The 25,738-nt window shown below is 33.4% G+C and overlaps 1 protein-coding gene across 3 annotated transcripts in view; it reads right to left on the bottom strand.

Moving 5' to 3' along the window:
* LOC134710344 (TNF receptor-associated factor 3-like) overlaps positions 1 to 25,129 on the bottom strand; it is a 67,952-nt gene extending 42,823 nt beyond the window's left edge. For 2 of the 3 annotated variants that reach the window (XM_063570686.1, XM_063570688.1), the window contains exons 1-2: positions 25,061 to 25,129; positions 8,874 to 9,085 (exon numbers count right to left, since the gene is read on the bottom strand). The gene's annotated coding sequence lies outside the window, so the exon portion shown is untranslated. The remainder of the gene's footprint in view (positions 1 to 8,873; positions 9,086 to 25,060) is intronic. The other variant, XM_063570687.1, reaches the window with a different exon arrangement.
* Positions 25,130 to 25,738: the final 609 nt, after the last annotated feature.

Raw genomic sequence — 25,738 nt, 5'->3', positions numbered from 1 at the left:
AGTCAGTTGACAGGTATGACATATGTTTTCTAGATTCTCATATTTTAATATCTCCTTTATTATGTATTCCTTGCTTATTTTCAAGTTTAAGTAATTTCAAATTTTCTACTTAATGTAACCTGTCTTTGTTCCATTAACTTTAGGGGTCCTATATAATTAAATTATCTTTCAAGGGTTAAAACATTTACTTAAAATAATATATTTCTGCACCACACTAAATAAAAGACTATTTTGCTCATCTGAGAGTACCGTTGATCCAAAAAGCTAAGTTTTTGTGTTAACTTGGACAGGAAGAACTGAAGCAGAATCTAGAAGTTCTTGTCTTAAATTAGTATATACAGGACAAGATAACAGGAAGTGAGAATTGGTTTCTACATCACCACAACGACAATTTGGAGAGTCTACTAAGTTCGAGGAAAAGGTGAGAATTCAATGAGCTGGAATCCATTCTTAAGCGAGCATGAAGAATTTAACCAAAACGATGTCCTATATAATAATATGATGGGATCTTTATACTATTTTGGGTACTAATTTGTTTTTTGAATAATGATAGAGATTCACAATTTCTTATATTTAAGTTTAGAGACTTCCATAGTTTTGTTGTTGCAGGGATGAAATATTATATATAATAAAAATATAATATATAATAACCAGATGCTCCGCAGGGCGCAGCTTTATACGACCGCAGAGGTTGAACCCTGAACGGTTGGGGCAAGTATGGACACAACATTCAAGCTGGATTCAGCTCTAAATTTGGATTGTGATTAAATAGTTGACACAGCATAGGTTTCTGACACAGAATGAATGTGTTCTAATGAACTTAAAATTTTTGTTTTCTCTTAGAGCAATTCACTATGCTGTTGAATATTAATCCTCTCAAAAAAATGTTTGAAGAAATTTTCTTTTTATTTATGAAATTTCAAATGAGAAAAATTGAACCCAATTTTTTTAATCACATCCCCCTTTCCCTTATTCCAAAACTAATCTCAATTAAAATTTCTAATGGAGTTTGCAACAATAACTACTCATTTAAATACATTTAAGATGTAAAAAAAACTGCTTGTTATCACTGAATGGCAAAGATTATTTTAACTTATCAGTTGGTAGTAAAAAGTGAATATACATTGTATATTGTATATAACAAAGATTTAAGTTGATTCTGGACAAAGAAAGATAACTCAAATTAAAACCAGATGCTCCGCAGGGCGTAGCTTTATACGACCGCAGAGGTTGAACCCTGAACGGTTGGGGCAAATTTGGACACAACATTCAAGCTGGATTCAGCTCTAAATTTGGATTGTGATTAAATAGTTGACACAGCATAGGTTTCTGACACAGAATGAATGTATTCAAATGAACTTAAAATTTTTGTTTTCTCTTAGAGCAATTCACTATGCTGTTGAATATTAATCCTCTCAAAAAAATGTTTGAAGAAATTTTCTTTTTATTCATGAAATTTCAAATGAGAAAAATTGAACCCAATTTTTTAATCACATCCCCCTTTCCCTTATTCCAAAACTAATTTCAATTAAAATATTCTAATGGAGTTTGCAACAATTACTACTCATTTAAATACATCATAAAATATTAAGATGTAAAAAAACTGCTTGTTATCACTGAATGGTAAAGATTATTTAAATTTATCAGTTGGTAGTAAAAAGTGAATATACATTGTATATTGTATATAACAAAGATTTAAGTTGATTCTGGACAAAGAAAGATAACTCCAATTAAAAAAAATTCTTGCAGATATTTCTTGCTTACTATACTGCACAAAGAAAGATAACTCTAATTAAAAACAAAATTGCTATTTCACAATATTGTGAAATTAGATATTTCTTGCCATTGCACAATACTGTGCAATTGAAAAGACTTGCTATTGCACAATACTTAATATAATAATTTTAGATCCTGATTTGGACCAACTTGAAAACTGGGCCCATAATCAAAAATCTAAGTACATGTTTAGATTCAGCATATCAAAGAGGCCCAAGAATTTAATTTTTGTTAAAATCAGACTTAGTTTAATTTTGGACCCTTTGCACTTTAATTTAGACCAATTTTAAAACTGGACCAAAAATTAAGAATCTACATACACAGTTAGATTTGGCATATCAAAGAACCCCAATTATTCAATTTTTGATGAAATCAAACAATGTTTAATTTTGGACCTCGATTTGGGCCAACTTGAAAACTGGGCCAATAATCAAAAATCTAAGTACATTTTTAGATTCAGCATATCAAAGAACCCCTAGGTTTCAATTTTTGTTAAAATCAAACTAAGTTTAATTTTGGACCCTTTGGACCTTAATGTAGACCAATTTGAAAACGAGACCAAAAATTAAGAATCTACTTTCACAGTTAGATTCGGCATATTAAAGAACCCCAATTATTCAATTTTGATGAAATCAAACAAAGTTTAATTTTGGACCCTTTGGGCCCCTTTTTCCTTAACTGTTGGGACCAAAACTCCCAAAATTAATACCAACCTTCCTTTCATAGTCAAAAACCTTGTGTTTAAATTTCATAGATTTCTATTTACTTATACTAACGCTATGGTGCGAAAACCAAGAAAAATGCTTATTTGGGTCCCTTTTTGGCCCCTTATTCCTAAACTGTTGGGACCGAAACTCCCAAAATCAATACCAACCTTCCTTTTGTGGTCATAAACCTTGTGTTAAAATTTCATTGATTTCTATTCACTTTAACTAAAGTTATTGTGCGAAAACCAAGAATAATGCTTATTTGGGCCCTTTTTTGGCCCCTAATTCCTAAACTGTTGAAACCAAAACTCCCAAAATCAATCCCAACCTTTCTTTTTGTGGTCATAAACTTTGTGTCAAAATTTCATAGATTTCTATTAACTTAAACTAAAGTTATAGTGCGAAAACCAAGAAAATGCTTATTTGGGCCCTTTTTGGCCCCTTATTCCTAAAATGTTGGGACCAAAACTCCCAAAATCAATACCAGCCTTCCTTTTATGGTCATAAACCTTGTGTTAAAATTTCATAGATTTCTATTCACTTTTACTAAAGTTAGAGTGCGAAAACTAAAAGTATTCGGACGACGACGACGACGACGACGACGACGACGCCAACGTGATAGCAATATACGACGAAAATTTTTTCAAAATTTGCGGTCGTATAAAAAATTCTTGCTATTGCACAATATTGTGCAATTAGATATTTCTTGCTTACTATTCTGGACAAAGAAAGATAACTCTAATTAAACAAAAATTTGCTATTTCACAATATTGTGCAATTAGATATTTCTTGCCAATGCGCAATACTGTGCAATTGAAAAGACTTGCTATTGCACAATACTTAATATAATAATTTTAGATCCTGATTTGGACCAACTTGAAAACTGGGCCCATAATCAAAAATCTAAGTACATGTTTGGATTCAGCATATCAAAGAACCCCAAGATTTCATTTTTTGTTAAAATCAAACTAAGTTTAATTTTGGACCCTTTGGACTTTAATGTAGACCAATTTGAAAACAGGACCAAAAATTAAGAATCTACATACACAGTTAGATTTGGCATATCAAAGAACCCCATTTATTTAATTTTGATGAAATCAAACAAAGTCTTATTTTGGACCCTTATTCCTAAACTGTTGGAACCAAAACTCCCAAAATCAATACCAACCTTCATTTTATGGTCATAAACCTTGTGTTTAAATTTCATAGATTTCTATTTACTTATACTAAAGTTATGGTGCAAAAACCAAGAAAAATGCTTATTTGGGTCCCTTTTTGGCCCCTAATTCCTAAACTGTTGAAACTAAAACTCCCAAAATCAATACCAACCTTCCTTTTGTGGTCATAAACATTGTGTTTAAATTTCATTGATTTCTATTTACTTAAACGAAAGCTATTGTGCGAAAACCAAGAATAATGCTTATTTGGGCCCTTTTTTGGCCCCCAATTCCTAAACTGTTGAAACCAAAACTCCCAAAATCAATCCAACCTTTCATTTGTGGTCATAAACCTTGTGTCAAAATTTCATAGATTTCTATTAACTTAAACTAAAGTTATAGTGTGAAAACCAAGAAAATGCTTATTTGGGCCCTTTTTGGCCCCTAATTCCTAAAATGATGGGACCAAAACTCCCAAAATCAATACCAACCTTCCTTTTGTGGTCATAAACCTTGTGTTAAATTTTCATAGATTTCTATTCACTTTTACTAAAGTTAGAGTGCGAAAACTAAAAGTATTCGGACGACGACGACAACAACGCCAACGTGATAGCAATATACGACGAAAAATTTGAAATCAATTTTGCGGTCGTATAAAAACTGTTAAATTTTGGGGCCAAAAAGGGGTCTTACCGGACCTACTCCTTTTATAAGTATCATTAAAAATTATGCAATTTTTATTCAGAAATAACTCATGTGTAAAAACGTGAACATGGCAAATGATTTTTCAACTGCAAGGAGGTTCTTACACAGAATAAGAATAAAAGCATGGCTGATTGACAAACTTCAATGATGCAGTACTACCATGAAGATAATAAATAGTAGTTTATTCACTAATTTATTGACATTACATGTACACTTGCTGTTACATAATTTTATTTATGCATTCAATCATTTAAAGTATAATGTACTATTCATTATTTTTCACATGGATCCCCCCCCCCCCCCATCAACATGAGGAATCCCTTAAATGAGGGACTACCCTTAGTCAAGGGATAACTCTTGTAAAAAATAAAATAGAAAAATGTAGATTTATTAACTTAAAAAGGGGAAATTCTGACATTATATTTGGAACAGCTTTTCTAAATTAAGATTGAATAATAAAGAAGATATAAGGCCAAGAACATATCAAAATTCTTGGACATGTGTTGACCATATAATACCAGATAGATCATAAGATGTATAGTTCTTTGGGAAAAGTTTCTTCAAATAATATGAATATGTGCTCATTTGTACTTAAAAGGTGGTTTTTAATGTCCTAACATTGAGGGGTGATCCCTAGGTGTTGTTCCTAACCTGATAAAGGTCCTTCTTTGTGTATTATTTTAAATTGGAAAAGTCAACAACTATTTAGTATCCTTACACATGAAAATAATTCCTGGTCTTACAGCTAACGTGACGGTACCCAAATTGCACCTATTTTGACAGTTTTTTCACCTACGTTTTTTTATGATCAGGAAAAAAATGTCCATACTGTTTTTATTTTGTAGTCCTATCCTTCTTTGTCATATAGGTACACCAATTTAATTTTTACGCCCAATCTCATATTTATAAGTCATGCAATGGGATATATTAAATGCATAAGAAGTAAAATCTCAATAGTTACAAACTGTATTCGTTTTCATTTTTGAAATATATTAAATTTTAAAATTGTAAAATATCTTGATCAAATCTCAACTACTTTTAAAGCTACGAATATCCAAAGACAAGCGCTTTCTACTAAACTTTTATCATCAGATTCCTCCATAACAACGAAATGACCCTTTAGGATGCATTTTTTTTCTTTTTAAACAATCAAAAAATGCTAAGGCAATTTCTGATTTTTAAACTTGTATATGTACAGAACTGATCTAAATTGATGAAAACAGTAAGCTATGATGTTTATAAAAGTAAAATTTATGAGCTGAATGGATAAATATTTGATTAAATTTGTATTTTTAGATTATAAAACAAACCTTATATGTCATTATCGGTACACAACTGGTTTTACAGCACAATATAAGATTATTAACATTTTTAAGTTCGGTTATAAACCTTTATCTGATAAAGATATAATGTACGCATATTTTAAACATATTATACTTAAATGATGATCAAGAAGTAATCAATGATACTGTTACGGAGGAATTCAGTTAAATCAACATTTTTGGGAGTGAAATAATATGACGTCCTTGTTGTTATATGCATGTATTATTGAACATTAAACATGATGAAGTTCATAAATCTATTTTATGTTTCATGTTTGATAGTATCTACTCATTTATTCACACATCAATTTCTGTTACGAAGGAATCTCATATTACTTTTAGAACAAATAATTCATGTCAGTCATATATAGTTGCTAGTATAAAATAGCAAGGTTATAAGTTTTCATACAAATAAACATGGACAAACAAAGAAATGTAATAATTGATAACAATTTGTCAGAAAAAGCAGGTATTTAAGTTCAATGTTCTGTTACGGAGGAATTAGCAAGAAAAAGTCTTTCAATTTCGATAACTTTGTCCAGTGAAAGAGAGAAAGCACCTCCACTTTTTCCTACAGGTGATGGTTCTTCTACTGTAATAGGAATATGACTAGAAAAAAACCACATAGTGTCTGCTTTTGATGGATGCTTGAAACTATAATTATGCTCCCCGAAGATAAGTTTTTGTCATGAAGGATATGTTGTTATCTCCTTCTTCAATGTCAATATCAATTACTTGCCCAATATACCAGTCCTTTTGGTATACTTTTGAAACAAATCTCTATCCAAGACACAATGGGTTTGGCATTTGTAAAACCATTTTAAAACCATAATAATTGCTTGAAAATGCCTGTAGCCAGTCAGGAATACTAGGATCGTCTCATATATTGCCATGATTTCGTAGGTGAGCGAGCTCTTGTATTTGTCGTTTATGGATTTATTTTTGCTTTTTGCATGTTTGTTCAGATATTCTGCTGTTATATATGTTTGTTTCAAGTACATTTTATTAAAATTCAATGTTGAAGACTGTAGCTGGACCTATAATAGTTTACTTTTATAAAGTGTTACTTCAACAGATTTTTTTTCATTTGCAATCATACCACATCTTCCTTTATCTATAGCAGAGTAGTTGCCAACAGCCCGAAAGTTGATTATGTACGTTTTGGTAGTTGTTTATACAGTATAGTTATTATGTTTTTAAGGTAAAAAAAACTTTGAAATACAAATTTACTCTCTTTAATATTTCCTTTCTATGAAATAATATATTTAGCTTCTCAGAATTTCCAAAATAGTTCCCTTTTCTTCAAATTTTATCGCTTTATGTGGTCAAGCACTTTTTTTCATTTAAACAATCCCGCTTGTAAAACTTTTGAAACCTGGTGATACATGATTAACCGGTGTACGGATGAAAATGTGCCCTGTATAAAATTGTCCCGTTACGGAAGAATCGTTTCGGAGGAATTTCCTAGCAGTTTTAGTGTCTTTTTTCAAGAATGCTGCTTAATCAAATAACATCAAAGCTTGTTTTATGTCGAAATAGTATGATTGGTTGGAATAAAAAGAGAAATTCTTGTTTGCATACTGTACCAATGGTTTAGCCTACGGTTACGGAGGAATCATTTGATGAGCATAATTGGTTAAATGGAAAATTAAAGAGAAATTCTCAGGGATAGCTTGTTTTAATGGACAGGTTGAGATAGTAATTCAAAATTCGACACTATTTAACCCATTAACAAATGTTAAAAGCACTGAACCTGTCAGTTGCTCACTTTGAAATATACTCAAATTACCGTTATGGAAGAATCGTGAAACTGACGACACATCTAAATTATTGATAAACATTTTTTTTTGTAGTTTTGATATTATTTTTACTTTCATATTCAATAGTTCATATCAGGATCATTTGGATTTAATAAAGAAATAGCATGAAATTGGTGCACAGGATAGTTTTTTTCGGCTGCATATTCCTTATTTGAAATTGGCGACATGGCTTTTTTTTCAATTTTAGAGAATTTAAGTTCGATATTTTTACTTTAATTGAAGTTTATTATAGTTGAAATGTTTTTAAAAGTAAATTTACATATCATGAGATTTATTATCGACCCAGAGGCTTATCAAAAAGTATTATCTTTTCAATATTGGACCCATTTAAACTCATGAACCATGTTTGCACGACTTATATGAGATTGGGCGTTTAGTCCATATTGAGTCATTAAAAAATGGGTTTGAATCAACCTCCAAACTATCCATGATTCTGTTATGAGGAGTACCCAAATTGCATCCATGCTTAAATTTAAAAAAAGTCTAATAACCGAGCTTTTGTTTTATTTCTTCAAATATTTTGAACAATTGGATATTTGTCCATGCTTACTATTCATATTTTACGAAATGGATACTTATAATATATTGTATTTGCCAATTTTAAAAAGATGACGTTTTGATGACGTCGCATGGTGACGTTTTCGTACATTTTGTTTTTTTCAGTAAACAGTCCATCTGTTGATAAATACTGTGAACGTTTTGTGTATAACTAAATATGTTTACCTATATTGAAAGACGGGCATAGTATCAAATCATAAAAATACAACTTGTTTAGTCTCTAGGAAATCTTGTAAGATTTATATTGCTATTTTTTACTAAATAGGTGCAATTTGGGTACTCGGTGCAATTTGGGTACCCTTACGTTACATGTTCATATTTTCTGCTGATATAATAAATAGAATCATGCAGATAAACTTAAGAAAAAGGCATGTAAGCTCATCTTACAAATATGACACTTTTTCTAGACTACAAAACAGCACGCGCAAAATAGTCGTCGCAAAGAATTGTAACCATTGAAATTGTTGTCGCGCTCTAAAACCCCCATGGGAATTTTCAAAAGTTCTTTTAAAACAAAAAAGTTATGTCTTTCTTTCGAAAAGAAAATATAGACACAAATCTGAATTTTGAGCAAATATACAAAATTTCGACCTCATTTTACTCAAAAAGTAGCACATGAAGGTATATTTTTTATTACATATTTGATTTAATCAGGTAAAAAATAGCCTATATGCAAATTTTCATCAACTTGTAAATACAGGTTCAAAACTGTATCGTATGCCCTTAAGGATCTGTATATCGTCTGGTTTTCTTGACACTAAACTTGAAGTCAGACGGGTGAAACGTATGGGTGCAACTACTTATTTATAAATTATAAGTCATTCTTACATTATTTAAAAGTGTAAACAGTAACCAGCGTGTGTGAGTAAGCTCTAGTCCCTTCCAGCTTAACAACATTCAGCGCTAAAACACAGTTAAACAGGAACACGAGATATTATAAGGTTTTTTTGTATTTAACCATCCTCATTCATTGTAGTAGGTGCATTCGTCCCGAATGTCGTTCGTCCGATAAGTTGTTTTGCCTCGAGTTGTCGTAATACCTAAAAAAATATGTGGAAAGAAAATGTGATTGTAACAAAATGAAATGGGTGTCTTTCATCATGAATGTACATGAACAATAGTGCCGATGGAATGGATCACTTTTTAAGAGACGTTTCATTGCTGTAAAACGGACGAAGTCTGCTAGGTTTTTAGCTTATTTTTTTGGTAGTCAGACTTCTTCTTCTTTTCTATATCTTCCTCCTGCTATTGAGGAGCACAACCTTTACCGACCGTGCAAGGGCTGTATAGCCAATGCAAGGTCTTTAAAAACTTCCATTTGTTGAGCACAACCAAACGGATTTTAAAGATAGTTGGCTTTTGAGGGTGGTACCTTCATGACGAATAACGGTAAAAGTTCTTACAAAATGACGTTAAGGTGGCTCGTGGGTACAAAAATTTTAGCAAAAAATTGAACCTTTATTTTTTCATTACAAATTTCATTTATTACACTATTAGTTGTTACTTTATGATATGGTACAAAATACAACTCAAAAAATTGATTTGGTTTGGCCCCAGATGACTTTAAAAATTAAAAAGCTCCAAATTATCTCCCTTTAGTGCAAAAATGCCATTTTTTGGCCTTAAATTTGAAATATCTTTTTTAACTCATCGGTGACCTATATTTTTATTATTGTTTTCAAATAAGCTGTACATAAACTAAATAATTGTAAAATTTAAGCCATTTCTTAAATAAGTTATTTTTTTATTTCGATATTTCCTCTTTTTCTCCTATTAGTTCAACCTGAGACTACTATAACACAGTGTACGTGTTATAGTAGTCTCAGGTTCAACAGAAAAAAAAGGACATTAACAAAAATGTATGCTTCTTCCAGAGGCAGATTTTAGCGGCTATTGGTACTTTACGGAACGGAACGGAACGGAACGGAACGGAACAGAATTTCATTTAAGGTATCCAAAGGGGGCATTTATCAAAATTTCGAAAAATCTTTAAAACAAAACAAACTTTAAAATTTCTGTGTTATACGGTTTTCCATATACAAATAACACAAATGTATACTTAATCTCATCTTCACAGGTGAAATGTGTAATAATGTATAACATCGGGAACTATTCTGTAGATGAATATGTCGGATTGTCCTGATAAATTATCATGAAATTAACGCATTTGCAAGTCATGCATTATGATATCTAGACTGACCTCACGTCGTCCTTTCCGACGATGATTAGAAACATTGGTTCTGATTTAAACTTTTTAAATTTATTATTCCGTTCCGTTCCGTTCCGCAAAGTACCAATTGCTCTGAGGAATTGGTATATAACGGAATCGAACGGAAACAGACATCTTTAATGTAATTAAAGCAGTATGATAAAAAAAATTGTCTGACACCTCTTTTTGCATGAGTGGTATGTGTTTTAGATAGCATTTTCGACTTGATCAATAATAAAATATTTAACACAAAGGCAGGTTACACAAAAAGTCTTTCTCCTTCCATCGGTAATTATATTTTTTAAAAGAGGCCTTCCACCTCTCGTTCCGACGATGATTAGAAACAGTAATCAAGTTGAATCTGATTTAAACTTTTTAATTTATTATTCCGTTCCGTTCCGTTCCGTAAAGTACCAATTGCTCTGAGGAATTGGTATTTAACGGAATCGAACGGAACCAGACATTTATAATGTAATAAAAGCAGTATGATAAAAAAAAAATGTGTCTGACACCCCTTTTTGCAGAAGAAATAAGTGTTTTAGATAGCATTCCCGACCAGATAAATAATTAAGAATTTAACACAAAGGCCGGATAGACAAAAAGTCTTACTTCTTCCATTGGTAATTATATTTTTTAAAAGAGGCCTCCCACCTCTCGTTCCGAAGAGGATTAGAAACAGTGATCAAGTTGAATCTGATTTAAAACTTTTTAATTTATTATTCCGTTCCGTTCCGTTCCGTTCCGCAAAGTACCAATTGCTCTGAGGAATTGGTATTTAACGGAATCGAACGGAACCAGACATTTATAATGTAATAAAAGCAGTATGATAAAAAAAAATGTGTCTGACACCCCTTTTTGCAGAAGAAATAAGTGTTTTAGATAGCATTCCCGACCAGATAAATAATTAAGAATTTAACACAAAGGCTGGATAGACAAAAAGTCTTACTTCTTCCATTGGTAATTATATTTTTTAAAAGAGGCCTCCCACCTCTCGTTCCGAAGAGGATTAGAAACAGTGATCAAGTTGAATCTGATTTAAAACTTTTTAATTTATTATTCCGTTCCGTTCCGTTCCGTTCCGCAAAGTACCAATTGCTCTGAGGAATTGGTATTTAACGGAATCGAACGGAACCAGACATTTATAATGTAATAAAAGCAGTATGATAAAAAAAAATGTGTCTGACACCCCTTTTTGCAGAAGAAATAAGTGTTTTAGATAGCATTCCCGACCAGATAAATAATTAAGAATTTAACACAAAGGCCGGATAGACAAAAAGTCTTACTTCTTCCATTGGTAATTATATTTTTTAAAAGAGGCCTTCCACCTCTCGTTCCGACGAGGATTAGAAACAGTGATCAAGTTGAATCTGATTTAAACTTTTTAATTTATTATTCCGTTCCGTTCCGTTCCGTAAAGTACCAATTGCTCTGAGGAATTGGTATTTAACGGAATCGAACGGAACCAGACATTTATAATGTAATAAAAGCAGTATGATAAAAAAAATGTGTCTAAAACCCCTTTTTGCAGAAGAAATAAGTGTTTTAGATAGCATTCCCGACCAGATAAATAATTAAGAATTTAAAACAAAGGCAGCTTAGACAAAAAGTCTTACTCCTTCCATTGGTAATTATATTTTTTAAAAGAGGCCTTCCACCTCTCGTTCCGACGAGGATTAGAAACAGTGATCAAGTTGAATCTGATTTAAACTTTTTAATTTATTATTCCGTTCCGTTCCGTTCCGTAAAGTACCAATTGCTCTGAGGAATTGGTATTTAACGGAATCGAACGGAACCAGACATTTATAATGTAATAAAAGCAGTATGATAAAAAAAATGTGTCTGAAACCCCTTTTTGCAGAAGAAATAAGTGTTTTAGATAGCATTCCCGACCAGATAAATAATTAAGAATTTAACACAAAGGCTGGATAGACAAAAAGTCTTACTTCTTCCATTGGTAATTATATTTTTTAAAAGAGGCCTTCCACCTCTCGTTCCGACGAGGATTAGAAACAGTGATCAAGTTGAATCTGATTTAAACTTTTTAATTTATTATTCCATTCCGTTCCGTTCCGTAAAGTACCAATTGCTCTGAGGAATTGGTATTTAACGGAATCGAACGGAACCAGACATTTATAATGTAATAAAAGCAGTATGATAAAAAAAAATGTGTCTGAAACCCCTTTTTGCAGAAGAAATAAGTGTTTTAGATAGCATTCCCGACCAGATAAATAATTAAGAATTTAACACAAAGGCTGGATAGACAAAAAGTCTTACTTCTTCCATTGGTAATTATATTTTTTAAAAGAGGCCTTCCACCTCTCGTTCCGACGAGGATTAGAAACAGTGATCAAGTTGAATCTGATTTAAACTTTTTAATTTATTATTCCGTTCCGCTCCGTTCCGTAAAGTACCAATTGCTCTGAGGAATTGGTATTTAACGGAATCGAACGGAACCAGACATTTTATTTATAATGTAATAAAAGGAGTATGATAAAAAAAATGTGTCTGACACCCCTTTTTGCAGAAGAAATAAGTGTTTTAGATAGCATTCCCGACCAGATAAATAATTAAGAATTTAACACAAAGGCTGGATAGACAAAAAGTCTTACTTCTTCCATTGGTAATTATATTTTTTAAAAGAGGCCTTCTACCTCTCGTTCCGACGAGTATTAGAAACAGTGATCAAGTTGAATCTGATTTAAACTTTTTAATTTATTATTCCGTTCCGTTCCGTTCCGTAAAGTACCAATTGCTCTGAGGAATTGGTATTTAACGGAATCGAACGGAACCAGACATTTATAATGTAATAAAAGCAGTATGATAAAAAAAAATGTGTCTACCACCCCTTTTTGCAGAAGAAATAAGTGTTTTAGATAGCATTCCTGACCAGATAAATAATTAAGAATTTAACACAAAGGCCGGATAGACAAAAAGTCTTATTTCTTCCATTGGTAATTATATTTTTTAAAAGAGGCCTTCCACCTCTCGTTCCGACGAGGATTAGAAACAGTGATCAAGTTGAATCTGATTTAAACTTTTTAATTTATTATTCCGTTCCGTTCCGTTCCGTAAAGTACCAATTGCTCTGAGGAATTGGTATTTAACGGAATCGAACGGAACCAGACATTTATAATGTAATAAAAGCAGTATGATAAAAAAAAATGTGTCTGAAACCCCTTTTTGCAGAAGAAATAAGTGTTTTAGATAGCATTCCCGACCAGATAAATAATTAAGAATTTAACACAAAGGCTGGATAGACAAAAAGTCTTACTTCTTCCATTGGTAATTATATTTTTTAAAAGAGGCCTTCCACCTCTCGTTCCGACGAGGATTAGAAACAGTGATCAAGTTGAATCTGATTTAAACTTTTTAATTTATTATTCCGTTCCGTTCCGTTCCGTTCCGTAAAGTACCAATTGCTCTGAGGAATTGGTATTTAACGGAATCGAACGGAACCAGACATTTTATTTATAATGTAATAAAAGGAGTATGATAAAAAAAAATGTGTCTGACACCCCTTTTTGCAGAAGAAATAAGTGTTTTAGATAGCATTCCCGACCAGATAAATAATTAAGAATTTAACACAAAGGCTGGATAGACAAAAAGTCTTACTTCTTCCATTGGTAATTATATTTTTTAAAAGAGGCCTTCTACCTCTCGTTCCGACGAGGATTAGAAACAGTGATCAAGTTGAATCTGATTTAAACTTTTTAATTTATTATTCCGTTCCTTTCGTTCCGTAAAGTACCAATTGCTCTGAGGAATTGGTATTTAACGGAATCGAACGGAACCAGACATTTATAATGTAATAAAAGCAGTATGATAAAAAAAAATGTGTCTGACACCCCTTTTTGCAGAAGAAATAAGTGTTTTAGATAGCATTCTCGACCTGATAAATAATTAAGAATTTAACACAAAGGCCGGATAGACAAAAAGTCTTACTTCTTACATTGGTAATTATATTTTTTTAAAAGAGGCCTCCCACCTCTCGTTCCGACGAGGATTAGAAACAGTGATCAAGTTGAATCTGATTTAAACTTTTTAATTTATTATTCCGTTCCGTTCCGTTCCGCAAAGTACCAATTGCTCTGAGGAATTGGTATTTAACGGAATCGAACGGAAACAGACATCTATAATGTAATAAAAGCAGTATGATAAAAACAAGTCAGACCCTTCTTTTTTGAATGAGTGGTAAGTGTTTTAGATAGCATTTCGACTTGATCAATATTTAAATAAACAGCTGCGCCATGAGCGCATGATACGCCCGTCGTCTTGTGAAAAAAACATAAATCTTTTTTGAATAACACAGGGTTGTACAGGATGTCATGCTTAGTGTATCCTGACTCCTTCCATATTCCCGCTCAATAGGAAGATTGTACAAGATGTATTTGGAAACCCGACGCAACATTAGCCTGTTAAGTTTTAAGCAATAGAGATACAGCGCAACATGTGAAAAAAAACTTTTTTTTTCTTCAAAAAACTCAATAACTCGAACATATAAAAATGAATCATCACCAAAAAGTATACAGATCTTTAGATTAATATAACAAAGAAGTGTGTAAAGTTTTAAGCAATAATCATAAATCGTTTTTGAGATATGGTGCGACATGTAAACCCACTTTTTTTTTTTTTTTACAAAATACTCAATAACTCAAAAATGAAATTTTGAATCATCACCAAAACGTATACAGATCTTAAGATTAATATAACAAAGACATGTGTAAAGTTTTAAGTAATAATCATAAATCGTTTTTGAGATATGGTGCGACATGTAAAAAAAAACTCCCCCTTTTTTTACAAAATACTCAATAACTCAAAAATTAAATTTTGAATCATCACCAAAAAGTATACAGATATTAAGATTAATATAACTAAGAAGTATTTAAAGTTTTAAGCCATTATCAAGAATCGTTTTTGAGATACGGTGCGACATGTGAAAAAAACACACCCCTGTTTTAGTTACAAAGTGCCGTAACTCAAAAAGTTGTAATCTTATTTTCACAAAAAAGTATACAGATCATTTGACCATCATAAGAAACAACTATGTTAAGTTTCATGAAATTTGGATAAGTCGTTCTCAAGTTACGGTGCGACATGTTTACACCGGACAGACGGACAGACGGGCGGACGGACGGACGGACGGACGGTGGACATTTGAATACCATAATACGTCCCGTCAAAATTGACGGACGTATAAAAAATAACACAAAGACAGGTTAGACAAAAGGTCTTTCTACTTCCATTGGTAATTATAAATTAAAAAAGGGGCCTTCCGAAGATGATTAGAAACAGTGATCAAAACTTGACAAACAAAAAGTAAAATCACAAAAATACTGAACTCAGAGGAAAATCAATTTGGAAAGTCCATAATCACATGGCAAAATCAAAAAACAAAACGCATCAAAAACGAATGGACAAGAACTGTCATATTCCTGACTTGGTACAGGCATTTTCAAATGTAGAAAATGGTGGATTAAACCTGGTTCTATAGCGCTAACCCTCTCACTTTAATAACAGTCTCATCAAATTCCGTTACATTTACATGATGCGTTAAATAAACAGTCACAATCAATAAAATAGTCAAAATATTGGAACATCAGTCATCATCGTATAACAATTTAACAGGACACAACAACATCTACTATCTACGAACACATTGACGTGCGAGTTTAACACGATGTAATGTGATGCCTGAAACACTTCTCAAGCAACGTTGGTCCTATTTGGCACCACAAATAGCAGAGATCTACAAAAAGCTTGGCTGTGACAAAGAGACGTCTGCAGTACTCAAACTTTATTTATAGAACGAACAACATAAAAACAAGTACACAATCCCGAACCCAATAACCGTTACTCTATTCCCCCTTTTCTTTATAAACAGACAGTTCTCAATAAGAATATCTCTTATTTTTTTGCACAAATGTTTTTGTCAATCTTTGAAACGTAAGGGTTGGTTTATTTTGCGTCCATATCGACTGCTTTTAGGTGGGTGCTTTTCTTTTGTCATCTGATGATTCCCAGGTAAGTCTGGAGCCTGTGTCCTCGACTCACTGGAATCTGAACTGTCATCCATCTTGGTTGAAATCTTTGGATTTAAGGCATCATTGAGAGACCCTATCTTCTTGGTTACGTTTGCATGGGTCTTACTACCACTTGAGACTGGACTCAGTGTCCCCGAATCACGTGATATAATCTCCTTCTGTTCTGATTCATCATCTTGTTTGGTTGAATTCTTGCCCGAATCTAAACTTTGTATCGTCTGTTCTAATGAACATATGATATAGTCTTCAAATAGTGAATTCTCTTTCTTTGAACTATCAGATTTATCGTCGTTAGCCGCATCATAAGCATCTGAAATTTCGACAACAAATTCTTGCGATAGCTTAATATTCTGGTTCTCAAACCCACCTGAGTCTGGAGCCTGTGTCCTCGGCTCATGTGGCACATTTGAACCAATCGCACTTACCTCGTCCATGTCTGAAACATTATCTTTTTCAAGATTATCCTGTAGGCGAGTTTCCACTAAAACCGACCCAATGTTGTTATTGTCTTGTAAGGAAGCTGGGTCTAAAACATCAACAATACTTTCTTTTAGACTTTCAACTCCTCCATATACATCTGTCTCGTTAATGGGCTTTAAAGTATCTAAAGTGGGTTCCATTTCAGCCGTCACTCTTGATATTTGGCAATCATTTTCTTTTCGATACCGTCCTGGTATCAGCTCATTATTTATCAGCAGATCACCTTGTTTGGCCATTATGATACCATCTACTTCTTTCAGTAAGTCTATTCCAATTAAAATATCATCTCTTATGGGGGCAATACATACTTTCCAAATTATCTCCTTTTTACCCAGTTGAAGCTTTGCAACAATATTCATGTCAGCCTCCATTTCTTTCCCATTTTCTGCATTCAATAAGCAAGCTTTTATACCGGTAGTAACGCTCAAACCAATACAATTTGCAAAGGATCTTGAAAGTACCGTTACATCTGCTCCTGTATCAACAATAGCATCGACCTTATTGCCATTGACTTGAATTGGAATGAGTAAATCTTGTCCTCTGCCAATTTGATAATATATCTCCTTTCACAATCAGCACCAGTATCTTGTCTTCTCATAGGGCTGGGGGATCGTGATCTTTTTGGACAATCACGTTTGAAATGGCTTTTATCGCCACAAAAATAACATCCCGTTGACTGTGCTGTCAATGTAGCTGGTTTTGAATCATGCAGCATGGCCCTTTCTAAAAGATCTCTTAGTGCTTTGATTTCATTCTGTAATGTTTGATTATCTGGTTTCCGAAATGAATTTACCAACTGCCTAACGCTGTCCATCCCTTCATATTGGTCAGTACTGTTTTCCTCTTCATCTTTCCACGTAACGCGTCTGGTCCTTTGTTTTGTATTATAATCAACATCCCTGCCCAACGTAGCATGATAATTGTGTTGTAGTTGTACAACAATATCTAGTGCTGAAGATACAGTCTTAGGTTGGTGGTTTAAAGCTTCATATGCTATTTTGGCGTTCTTGTGGCCCTTCAAAAAGTGTTCCGCTGCAAGTTCCTCTTGTAACTCGATACTATTACTCGATTCATTTCACTTGACTGGGCAGAGTTTAACCGATTAGCTCACACTAAACCAGTCCATCTATAGTTGGGTGTTTTAGGATAAACTCATCACTCAAGTGTCCAGTCATTGTTTTGTAAATTCCTTTGATGACACTGATAGGTGATTGAAAATCAGTTATAATTATAACGGCAATCATCCTTATCACACACATCTTAAAGTAGACTATCCTTATGCAAATTATAATGTAAGCTCCGCCCGATCAGTTGAAATAACATTGGTAATACTTGTTGGGTATGCTCTTGAGACTAATCGTCTTACTTCTTCAGCAAACTCTTCATTCTTTTCATTGTGTTGTCTTAAATCAGATAGTTTTTTTCGTGTAGTGGATGGGGGCTCTTTTCGGTTGAACCTGTTTTCCATGTGACGCGAAATGGATTCAAAACTATCTCTTTCCTGTCGAGGAATTGCGGTCATAAATTTACTCGCCTGTCCTCGCAGGACTTCAATGTACCTATCTAACTTTTCCTCCTCTGTCCATTCGTTTCTCCTAGCTGCCCTGTTGAATGGGATAATTAACCCCTCATAATCATCCTTCCCGTCGAATGTTGGAAGTTTTTAGTGGGGAACGTCACTCTTTGGTACTTTTTGTCTTGTCTGTTGTGTATTGTTACTACTGTGCATAGCTTCAATATCACTAGAAAACGAAGGTTGTATGTTTCTTATCAAATCTTGTCTATTATTTGTGTTCATAGAACTCGACCTAGACTCCCATCTTTCTATAGTGCTTAACAACGGTTTAAAAGGGGGGAGTGTTGTGGTATCCCTTGGTGTTGATGAAAATGGTGTGTGTGAATTAGCATTTGGTCTGGGACTGTACCCGCGACCAAACTGCAAACTCCCGTTCTGTCTGTCATCATCTAAATTCTGTGTTGTTGTATCCCTTTGTGTTGATGACAATGGTGTGTGTGAATTTGCATTTGGTCTGGGACTGTTCCCGCGACCAAACTGCAAACTTCCTTGTCATCATCTGTATTCTGGGACGATGGCCTGGGACTGTTCCTCGACGAACTGCAAATATCATATTGGTTGATTATCTAAACTAAATGAAGGTGGTCTGGGACTGTTCCCACGACCGAACTGTAAATCCGATTTCGGCTTGCTATCTTGACCGAACAGAGATTGTCTGTGACTGTTCTCTTGGCCAACCTGAAAACTGTCAACTTGTTTGTTTTCGCATAACTTAGGGTCTAGGTGTTCATTATTTCCATCATATAATCCATACTTTGGACAAATAGAAGACCCAGAAAAATCGTCAACTGTGTAACCGGAAGTATTAGTTCCTGTGCTCTTAATGTCGGATAACGATGTCTCCCGGTTCTGCAAAAACGTATTGTTCAATTCTTCTATACTTCTACTTTGTTGGTAGAGTAGCTACATTGTATTGGCAGAAACCTCATCCTGTTTTCTAAACATATGTCATGGTGTCAGCCAAGGTTCCCATGTCGTTCCCCATTCTTTCTAACACGTTAAGCATTTTTATGCCCAACTGATCACCATTTGGCGGGGAATCTTCGCCGACTTTTCGATCAGAACCCGTCTCTACTACTGTATCGTCATTCATGTTTATTATTAAATTGCAATTTATAAAAGATTGTAATTTTCAATCCTGTGGATCGACGTGTACTGAAAATGATTCCCTATCTTACCAATACTCTTGGCATATGTCAAGTGGTAATCTTCTAAACCACTTTTGTGCCCATATTCTTTTAGCAGGTGAAAATTAATATTTTGTCTGTTGTGTGATGACGAGTGGAATAGACCTGAGATAGTTGTGTAGAACAGTTTCACTCATAAGTCCTTTATTTTCTAAATTCGATCTGTAATACTTAAAAACCACGTATAACATGAAAGTCTAAAAATATGCAAATTATTATGATACAAAATGCAAATCTTGACTAAAAAAAAAAAAAAATAAAAATAAAAATATTTTTGTATGTCCGGTAATTTGGTGACTAGGTCGGAGCCACCGGAATTATTTTTTTTCAAAAGCAAATTTTCGTCAGCTAAATTTTTTGTAAAATTAAAACAATTTTCAGTATTTAAAGTATAAAAATCATACGATCTCACCGGAATAATTATGTTTGGGTTGTGATTGACGGGGATCCGCTTCTGGATCGCCCAATCGTCGACTCACGTGGTTTCCCAAACTGGCAACTTTCCGATGAATTTCCAAACTTCTCAGTCGAATAAATTCACAATAGTCGACACTTTTGACACCAGTGTGATGCCTGAAACATTTCTCAAGCAACGTGGGTCCTATTTGGCACCACAAATAGCAGAGATCTACAAAAAGCTTGGCTGTGACAAAAAGACGTCTGCAGTACTCAAACTTTATTTATAGAACGAACAACATAAAAACAAGTACACAATCCCGAACCCAATAACCGTTACAGTAATTAAAAAATTGACACTGTCATAGTTTAAGTACACTTGTATTTCTACATCAAAAGCTTATGTCATTCGCACTGTATATTGTCAAAGTTGAGGACTTCTAATTTAATAAAAGGTTGATTTTGATATTTTCATTTGTAACCACTGTAATGACGCCGGGTATAATTGACGAGAGCTTTGTTTTTATTCAAGACATTTTTTTTCATTTTTTTTTAACTTAAATACACATGCATGATATTCATTAGCACAATTTAAAACTTACATTCAAATGAATTCCAAGAGGATCAACATTACTTTAGACATACAAATGTAGCAACTCATTCCGAACTTTAATAATTATCGACAACTTTTTTTTGCCCATTTCATCATTTTTTTCCCGAAAATTTTAAAATATAATAAGGAATGGATGGATTTTGGGTAACCTGCATTTGTTTTAAATTATTTATTAATGATCAGGTCGAGAATGCTATCTAAAACAATAACCACTCATTCAAAAAAAGAAGTGTCAGCCTTTTTTTATCATACTGATTTTATTACATTTGTAGATGTCTGTTTCCGTTCGATTCCGTTAAATACCAATTCCTCAGAGCAATTGGTACTTTACGGAACGGAACGGAACGGAATAATAAATTAAAAAGTTTAAATCAGATTCAACTTGATCACTGTTTCTAATCCTCGTCGGAACGAGAGGTGGAAGGCCTCTTTTAAAAAATATAATTACCAATGGAAGAAGTAAGACTTTTTGTCTATCCAGCCTTTGTGTTAAATTCTTAATTATTTATCTGGTCGGGAATGCTATCTAAAACACTTATTTCTTCTCCAAAAAGGGGTTTCAGACACATTTTTTTTATCATACTGCTTTTATTACATTATAAATGTCTGGTTCCGTTCGATTCCGTTAAATACCAATTCCTCAGAGCAATTGGTACTTTACGGAACGGAACGGAACGGAATAATAAATTAAAAAGTTTAAATCAGATTCAACTTGATCACTGTTTCTAATCCTCGTCGGAACGAGAGGTGGAAGGCCTCTTTTAAAAAATATAATTACCAATGGAAGAAGTAAGACTTTTTGTCTATCCGGCCTTTGTGTTAAATTCTTAATTATTTATCTGGTCGGGAATGCTATCTAAAATACTTATTTCTTCTGCAAAAAGGGGTTTCAGACACATTTTTTTTATCATACTGCTTTTATTACATTATAAATGTCTGGTTCCGTTCGATTCCGTTAAATACCAATTCCTCAGAGCAATTGGTACTTTACGGAACGGAACGGAACGGAATAATAAATTAAAAAGTTTAAATCAGATTCAACTTGATTACTGTTTCTAATCATCGTCGGAACGAGAGGTGGAAGGCCTCTTTTAAAAAATATAATTACCGATGGAAGGAGAAAGACTTTTTGTGTAACCTGCCTTTGTGTTAAATATTTTATTATTGATCAAGTCGAAAATGCTATCTAAAACACATACCACTCATGCAAAAAGAGGTGTCAGACAATTTTTTTTATCATACTGCTTTAATTACATTAAAGATGTCTGTTTCCGTTCGATTCCGTTAAATACCAATTCCTCAGAGCAATTGGTACTTTGCGGAACGGAACGGAACGGAATAATAAATTTAAAAAGTTTAAATCAGAACCAATGTTTCTAATCATCGTCGGAAAGGACGACGTGAGGTCAGTCTAGATATCATAATGCATGACTTGCAAATGCGTTAATTTCATGATAATTTATCAGGACAATCCGACATATTCATCTACAGAATAGTTCCCGATGTTATACATTATTACACATTTCACCTGTGAAGATGAGATTAAGTATACATTTGTGTTATTTGTATATGGAAAACCGTAAAACACAGAAATTTTAAAGTTTGTTTTGTTTTAAAGATTTTTCGAAATTTTGATAAATGCCCCCTTTGGATACCTTAAATGAAATTCTGTTCCGTTCCGTTCCGTTCCGTTCCGTTCCGTAAAGTACCAATAGCCATTTTAGCTTAAATGAACGGTGATCCCATTTTTTTATTTCATTTTTCTTTTAAGTATTTGATAAAGTTCATTTATGAAAAAATATAGCGAAATCCTATATTAGGAAAAAAAATCATTTATACCCAGGAGCCAGCCCCCTTAAAGGTAATTTTTGGTACATTACGATAACATGTAAGCAGCAACAGAAATAATAGAGAAAATTAAACTGTCAATTGTTCTTGAACAATTGAGAGGTCTTTCCTTTTGTAATGTAAAATACATGTTCTAACAGACGTAGAATGTATTGAATGGGTCAAGGTCAACCTTAAAAAGCTCGAAAACACACTAAAAATCCTTTATATAAGGTTAAAAACACTAAATTCGCTATCTGGGACATGACCTTGACCTGTGACCTTTTGACCTTTGTCAAGGTCATTAGTCCCCAATGCCATTACTGAAGACCCCAAGGGTCTAGGACCTTTGGTTATACAGTAAAAGCTGATTTTGTCTTTTCAGAAACCTAAAACAGGGGTTATGCCCCTTATAGAAAGGTCAAATCTCTTTGGTCAAAATGTAACAAAGTTGCGCCATAATGACCCAAACATTTTCCACTATTTAAAACTTCTGTAAGTATAATGGTTTCCGAAATTATCCCATAACAAGGTGTTAGTTCAAAGGTCAAGGTCAACATACAAATTTGACCTTGAGGTATTTTTCAAAGATACATGAATTGATTATGATTGGTGAAGATCCCAGGTTTCTACGACTTACGGTTTCTGAGTTTTGGGGGCCAACCGACACCGGTTAATTTTCATAGGGGCATAACCCTACCAATGAGTCGTTGAATCTTTCCGATCCAAATGTAACGAAGAACCAGGGTCTGGTCCTGAACAAATTTCACCCTTCGATTTTTTTCTACGTATTACGGTTACGGTGTTGGAACGATAACAAGGTTTTTGGGTTTCGGAGGGATTACCCCGAACCGACAAAATATTTCGACTCACAGGGTGAGTTCTGGATAGGTATTCATGACACCGATACAAAGTGTGAATATGAAAGCGACACATTTTACGGTTAACGCGGCTAAATTTGTCAAAGTTTAACGGAAGAATAATAATAAACAGAAGAAATACAGTAAGGTCTTTCCCTTTTGAAAAAGGAAAGACCTTAATAATCAATCATATGAGTCTGGTGAAGAGGAACCGTGAGGATCTTGTACCGGAAAACATCATTAAGTATTTAAAATTGACCTATAATGAAATTGAGAATGGAAATGGGGAATGTGTCAAAGAGACAACAACCCGACCAAATAAAAAACAACAGCAGAAGGTCACCAACAGGTCTTCAATGCAGCGAGAAATTCCCGCACCCGGAGGCGTCCTTCAGCTGGCCCCTAAACAAATATATACTAGTTCAGTGATAATGAACGCCATACTAATTTCGTCATTTAAATGGTTTACTTTTTTAAATTGTTATTTGGATGGAGAGTTGTCTCATTGGCACTCACACCACATCTTCCTATATATATGTACACTTCCCCTTAGACCCTTAAAAATTCGACAGGTGTTAACGAATCACGTTAAATTTTCCCAAAAAATGACGGTAACGATAAATACTTTGAGGATCGTTTTAGTTAAAGTCATAAGAAACCTCAAATCAAAAAAAAATAATGCATATGTTTTTTATAACTCAATGGATAGTTTTCATTGTAAAACTTATGTACATATACTTTTTTCTGAAGAAAATTCTTTAATTTATTCATATTTAGAAGAAGTTTACTTAATTTGAATTGCTTCCTTCCAGCAAGCAATTCCCCCGATATATTTTCCGTATGCAAGGTGACCTCAGTGTGACCCATCTCGTAAAAATCCGGTGACCACAATACGCATGGATGTCCTTAAAATAAACTATTATCTGAATTTACATGTTAAACACGTGCTCAATTTCCATGTTTTTTTGTTTATTTTTCGTCAATTGTTGACAAACAGGTGACAATCGTTAAACTTCGGCTTCAAAACACGAACTGTAATTACCTGCCATATTTTCACAACACTGACCGATTGAATAAAAAATTGACGATAATACGAAATTTACACGAAAAAAATGATAAATTCGAGCACAGAAGACTAAGTTTATGATGTTTGTATGCATTGGTTTAAGAATTGGAAGAACATTATTTTTCACCGGTCACTCGATCGTTTCTTATGACTTTAAGTTTTAGACGGTTTTCGTGTAAAACAAAAGTGGACGCATTCGTGTTCATCCTTGATATCAAAATGTAAGTTGTATTTGATAATAAAACACAACATATATGTAAGACTCAGATCGACGTCCGGTCTCTAATCGACGTCCATTCCTCAAATCGACGTCCAAATCTGACGTCACAGTTAAATTATTTATCCTTCCAAATCCACGGCCAATTTTGCGCCTATCTAATCGACGTCTGTTTTTTTGGCTTCTCCAATGTTCTATTATTCTATATACTATATATATATAGTATTGTATTTTATATATTATTTTGTATTTCATTGTATTACATTGTATTTCATTGTATTACATTGTATTTCATTGTATTACATTGTATTTCATTGTTTGATTGTATTGCTTGACCATCATGGATGTAATTTTTGCAATACAGAGTCACCTGTATTAAGCGGATCGTATATATATAGACCAGCTGTCATGTTTGATCATGTATAATTTGTGGACTTTATTTAAAAACTATAAACAAGTAAAGTTGAAAAATCATGCACATATACAATAAAATACACCCTTCTATTTTATCTTCTACCCGAAACATAACGGGAAAGTACTAACCTATACCGTAAATGGAAATTGTGAATTGTGAATAAATTCTTCAGCACTTTCGTTTCCTGTAAAAATCTCAGCCAATTCTAAAAATCTATAAATAGCCGACGGGAATTTTCGTATTTGTTGTATTTATAGATCTGTGTAATCATCACGCGTAGCTTAATAATAGAATTAGTTTACTCTTATTTTATTTGATGAAAGCAAAACGGACAATGTCAGCATGCATTATATTATATACTAGTAAACACCATGAATATTACTGAAAAAAGTGCAAGGCCGTAACTACCCTTGAGGCAAGTGAGGCAATTGCCTCACTAAAATTTCGACACTGATAATTTTTTTATGCATAATATATATAAATATAATAATCAATTGTTGTTGTCTCAACATTTATTTGATTTTCTATAACTTGTAATCATTCCTTTTAAACTCTTCTTCTTGGATGTAACTCGGCATCTCAACGGGTGATGTTTCTCGATATCATTAGCCTAGTAACGATAATCATCATGGATCTCTAGTTTAAAACAGGCTCATGCAGAAAAAGGAAAAGCGACATTGAAGGTAAAGAAGGAATAATTCTAGTAAACTATTTTTTTAACAGAGTCTGAGTACTGCATATAACTTCACTGGAACGATTCAAAACGATAAGTAGACTGACAAATCAAGTACTGATTTTCGGAAAGT

This window comes from Mytilus trossulus, chromosome 3 (genome assembly GCF_036588685.1).
Source record: "Mytilus trossulus isolate FHL-02 chromosome 3, PNRI_Mtr1.1.1.hap1, whole genome shotgun sequence".
Lineage (NCBI taxonomy): Eukaryota > Metazoa > Mollusca > Bivalvia > Mytilida > Mytilidae > Mytilus > Mytilus trossulus.
Note: the sequence above shows the minus strand (reverse complement) of the source record. Positions and strands in the feature narration are given on the sequence as shown.